This window comes from Bubalus bubalis, chromosome 2, assembly GCF_019923935.1.
Source record: "Bubalus bubalis isolate 160015118507 breed Murrah chromosome 2, NDDB_SH_1, whole genome shotgun sequence".
Lineage (NCBI taxonomy): Eukaryota > Metazoa > Chordata > Mammalia > Artiodactyla > Bovidae > Bubalus > Bubalus bubalis.
Genome location: NC_059158.1, coordinates 124,397,010 through 124,402,796, shown reverse-complemented (window position 1 = coordinate 124,402,796; position 5,787 = coordinate 124,397,010). Strand labels below are relative to the sequence as shown.

Genomic DNA, 5,787 nt, shown 5'->3' with positions numbered 1-5,787 from the left:
ACAGGATGTGTTATATCACAACAGAATGAATCCAGAAGCAGATATGAGAATCCAGTTGTCTTGTATCCAGGTGGATGTTCAAAAGATTTGCAAAAATGTTAAACAATGCCACTTCTCACTGTATTTTTTACTTTGCAAAATAAAACTGCTTTTCATAAAATATTTATATACATCGACATTTGTTTTTTAATGAATCCACACATTGTTTTGAATTTTAAGTTTCTATATGATAAATGTAGGTAGATATAACACATATAGACAAAAACTCTTTGGAATCTTCAAAACTTTTTAAGAGAATCTAAGATGAAAGTTTGAGAATCACTAGAATAGTGTGATCAATTTCCTTCTCTCTCTGCTCTTTTGGGCTTGGCATATGACTCAAGGCTCCTCCTTGTTCTGTAAATACACCTCATCCATACTCTGAAGAAAACATTCATTTGCATGGTACCCAGGCCCTCAGAATGCACCTGAGTCACTGGCAACTTCTAGCCTCCATAACCAATACCTCTGTGAACATTCTCCTTCAGGGTCCTGTTGGAAGCAGCTTCTGGGATACAAACCCAGGAGTGGAATCCTGAGCCAAAAAGCATGTGCTTATTTAACTAAAATAAAGAATATTTTCCAGGCTAGCTATACCTGTTAACATCCTACACTAGGCAGTGCACAGAGTCTTTATCTCCCTACATACCTGTCCACACCTGACATTCATTACCCACACCTCTAACCTGCCATTCTGATGACTCCTTGTGTTGATTTTAATCTCACCCATTACCGTGAGCTGGAGCATCTCTTCACATCTGCTTCAATCATTTGAGAATTCTCTTCTGAGGATTGCCTATTCATTGCCCTTGCCCATTTTTCTGTTGGATTTTCTGTCTTTATCTTGTTGATTTGGAATTATTTGAATAGTCTCAATCAGCGCCACTCAAAATGGGGACCCACTGCCTACCCAAGAAATGTTGGTAAAATGAAAGCACTCTTCTTCCATCAAAAAATTCTTGCTATACACTATTTACTACAGGCAAGGTATGGAAACAGCCTGAATGTCCACTGACAGACTAATGGATAAGGAGAGTGTGGTACAAACATACAACAGAATATTACTCAGCCATAAAAAGAAATAATGCCATTTGCAGCAACATGGATGGACCTAGAGATTACCATACTCAGTGAAGTAAGTCAGACAGAGAAAGACAAATACCATATGTTATCACTTATGTGTGGAATCTAGGATATGACACAAACGAACCTGTCTACAAAACAAAACAGAAACAGACTCGAGACCTAGAGAACAGCGTTGTGGTCGCCAAGACGGAGGGGGGTGAGGGAGGGAAGGATTGGGAGTTTGAGATTAGCAGATGCAAACTATAATATTATATAGAAGATGGATAAACAAGGTCCTAGTGTAGAGCACAGGGAACTGTATTCAATATCCTGTGATAAACCATAATGGAAAAGAATATGAAAAATAATATATGCGTACACATATGCATGTATGCATAACTGAGTCACTTTGCTATGTGGCGGAAATTAATACACTGTAAATCAAATATAATTCAATAAAAAAATTTTTAAAGAAATTCTTGCTATAAGACAGAAACATCTCAGCTAATCTAAGCAGTATGCTTAGTGATCACAATTGATTGATATTCTGATGCAAGTTCATCACTTACAGACCAGCACACACTTTGAATAGAGCAACTCTAGACATGAATTCTGTGTTGATTTTCCTAACCTACCATGAACCTTTGATATTCTTTGTGAATATAAAACTTTAACTTTGATATTGTCATCTTTTCTCTTTTGGCCTTGTGGTTTGTGCTTCTTAGGTCTTGTTTTTAAAAGTCTTTATCATTTGAACACAAATTAAATATGACATAAAATTATCAAGAAATAATTATGAATTTTGTTCAGTGTGACCCTGGTACTGTGGTTATAATTTTTTAAGTCTATATGTTAGAGGTGAATATTTAAGTACTTATATGGGTGAAAGGGCTTCCCTGGAGGCTTAGATAGTAAAGAATATGCCTGTGTCAGAAAGATCCCCTGGAGAAGGGAATGGCAACCCACTCCAGTATTCTTGCCTGGAGAGTTCCATGGACAGAAGAGCCTGGCAGTGTACAGTCCGTGGGGATGCTTAGAGTCAGACACAACTAAGCGACAAGCATTTTCACTTTCTTTATGGGTGAAATAATATAATGTCTTGGGTTTGCTTTAAAATACAACAACTCCCAGCCACGCTGAACTGGCTCAGGACTTTTCACCACACCACATCCCCTTATCTTCCTCTGCTGGGTCAGCTATGGCGGCCGTGAAGACGCTGAACCCCAAGGCCGAGGTGGCCCGAGCCCAGGCAGCGTTAGTGGTCAACATCAGCATGGCCCGGGGCTGCAGGAGGTGCTGAGGACCAACTTGGGGCCTAAGGGCACCATGAAGATGCTTGTTTCTGGTGCTGGAGACATCAAACTCACTAAAGATGGAAATGGACTGCTTCATGAAGTGTAAATTCAACACCCAACAGCCTCCTTAATAGCCAAAGTAGCAACAGCCCAGGATGACAGAACTGGTGCTGGTACCACTTCCAGCGTCCTCGTCATTGGAGAGCTGCTGAAGCAGGCGGGTCTCTCCATTTCTGAAGGTCTTTATCCCAGAATAATTACAGAAGGATTTGAAGCTGCAAAGGAAAAGGCACTTCAGTTTTTGGAACAAGTCAAAGTAAGCAAAGAGATGGACAGGGAAACACCTGTCAGTTCAGTTCAGTTCAGTCGCTCAGTCGTGACCAGCTCTTTGCAACTCCGTGAATCGCAGCACGCCAGGCCTCCCTGTCCATCACCAACTCCCAGAGTTCACTCAGACTCATGTCCATCGAGTCAGTGATGCCATCCAGCCATCTCATCCTCTGTCATCCCCTTCTCCTCCTGCCCCCAGTCCCTCCCAGCATCAGAGTCTTTTCCAGTGAGTCAACTCTTCGCACGAGGTGGCCAAAGTACTGGAGTTTCAGCTTCAGCCACCAGCCCTTCCAATGAACACCCAGGACTGATATCCTTTAGAATGGACTGGTTGGATCTCCTTGCAGACCAAGGGACTCTCAAGAGTCTTCTCCAACACCACAGTTCAAAAGCATCAATTCTTCGGCGCTCAGCTTTCTTCACAGTCCAACTCTCACATCCATATATGACCACTGGAAAAACCATAGCCTTGACTAGATGGACCTTTGTTGGCAAAGTAATGTCTCTGCTTTTGAATATGCTATCTAGGTTGGTCATAACTTTACTTCCAAGGAGTAAGCGTCTTTTAATTTCATGGCTGCAGTCACCATCTGCAGTGATTTTGGAGCCCCCAAAAAATAAAGTCTGACACTGTTTCCACTGTTTCCCCATCTATGTCCCATGAAGTGATGGGACCAGATGCCATGATCTTTGTTTTCTGAATGTTGAGCTTTAAGCCAACTTTTAAGCCAACAAACTCTCCTCTTTCACTTTCATCAAGAAGCTTTTTAGTTCCTCTTCACTTTCTGCCAACCACGCAGAAGCGCGTGGCCAAGAGGATCTACCTGACGCCTGTGGTCAGGGGCGGCAGCCGGGAGGAGCAACCCCAGGTCTAAGGAGCAGCAGCTGCGCGGGTGCAGGAGGGCTGAGAGGAGCTACTCCACGTTCAAGGTCAGAAGGTGCGGCCCTGAGGAGATACCCTTCCTCCAAGGTAAGGAGCAGCGGCTGCGCTTTGCTGGAGCAGCCATGAAGAGATACCCCACGTCCAAGGTAAGAGAAACCCAAGTAAGATGGTAGGTGTAGCGAGAGGGCATCAGAGGGCAGACAAATTGAAACCATAATCACAGAAAACTAGTCCATCTAATCACACGGAAACACCTATAGATGTAGCCAGAACATTGCTACGTACTAAAGTTCATGCTGAACTTGCTGATGTCTTAACAGAGACCGTAGTGGACTCCATTTTGGCCATTAAAAAACAAGATGAACCTATTGACCTCTTTGTGGTTGAGGTCATGGAGATGAAACATAAATCTGAAATGGATACAAGCTTAATCAGAGGTCTTGTTCTGGACCATGGAGCACGGCCTCCTGATATGAAGAAGAGGATAGAAGATGCATACAGCCTCACGTGCAAAGTGTCATTAGAATATGAAAAATCAGAAGTGAATTCTGGCTTTTTTTTTTTTTACAAGAGTACAAAGGAGAGAGAGAAATTAGTGAAAGCTGAAAGGAAATTCATCGAAGACAGAGTTAAAAAAATAATCGACCTGAAAAAGAAAGTCTGTGTTGATTCAGATAAAGGATTTGTTGTTATTAGTCAAAAGGGAATTGATCCCTTTTCCTTAGATGCTCTTGCCAAAGAAGGCATAATAGCTCTGCGCAGAGCTAAAAGGAGAAACATGGAAAGGCTGACTCTTGCTTGTGGCGGGATAGCCCTAAATTCTTTTAATGACCTCAATCCTGATTGTTTGGGACATGCAGGACTTGTCTATGAATATACAGTGGGAGAAGAGAAGTTCACCTTATGAGAGATGTAACAATCCTCGCTCTGTCACATTATTGATCAAAGGACCAAATAAGCACATGCTTACTCAAATCGAAGATGTCATAAGAGATGGCTTGAGGGCTGTTTAAAATGCTATTGATGATGGCTGTGTAGTCCCAGGTGCTGGCGCAGTGGAAGTGCAATGGCAGAAGCCCTGGTTAAATACATGCCCAGTGTAAAGGGCAGGGCCCAGCTTGGAGTTCAAGCATTTGCTGATGCATTGCTCATTATTCCCAAGGTTCTCGCTCAGAACTCTGGTTTTGACCTTCAGGAAACACTAGTTAAAATTCAAGCAGAACATTCAGAATCCAGTCAGCTTGTGGGTGTGGACTTGAACACTGATGAACCAATGGTAGCAGCAGAAGCAGGCATATGGGATAACTACTGTGTAAAGAAACAGCTTCTTCACTCCTGCACTGTGATTGCCACCAACATTCTCCTGGTTGATGAGATCATGAGAGCTGGAAAGTCTTCTCTAAAAGGTTGAATTGGAGCTTCCCTTGTATCTGAATCCTGAACTACAGAGTGATCCTAATAATACAGCTATGGAATTTTGGTCCAAGCTTCAAATGATCTTCAAAGAATTTTCTTTACCCATGTTAAAAAAGGAGAGAGCACTGGCACCTATTCAGATTCTGAAGTCCTGAAATTATAATTAACAGTATTTTTAAAATTGCACTGCAATGTCCACATACAGCAGGTCATGCTTACCCAGTAAAGAGGACATTTTGCTTTACCCTCAGCGATATAAAAATATTAGATAAGCATATGTTATCTACGTTGTTATTAAATATTCCTTGAAAAACAAAAAAAAAATAAAATTAAATACAACAACAAAACAAAGTGGATGAAACAAAATTGTTCAAAGATCTTAGAATAGCAACCCTTTACCAACCTAGATGAAAGTAATTTACTAACCAGGACATACCAGTTGAATATAAGCCTGGGGTACATGAATATAAATTACATTTTCCTCTGCTTCTTTGCATGAGAAGCAGAAATACAATCAGGAAAATGTTTTTTGACTATTAAATATAATGTCTTGAGTACAGGGGGGTTCACTATACTGTTCTCATCATCTTTTGTGTATGTATAAAATTTTTTTAAAAATACAGTCGTATCTTCCCATGCTAGCTGACACACAAAAGTATTTTTGTACACTTTCATAAATTAATCTTATAAATTTACCATCCATATTTAGATCTCCAGTTTATCTGGAATCCACTTTTGTATGTGGTTTGGGGTAGCAAT

General features: G+C 41.1%; 1 pseudogene; it reads left to right on the top strand.

The window, feature by feature from the left end:
- Positions 1 to 2,302: 2,302 nt before the first annotated feature.
- LOC102397303 lies at positions 2,303 to 5,230 on the top strand (annotated as a pseudogene).
- Positions 5,231 to 5,787: the final 557 nt, after the last annotated feature.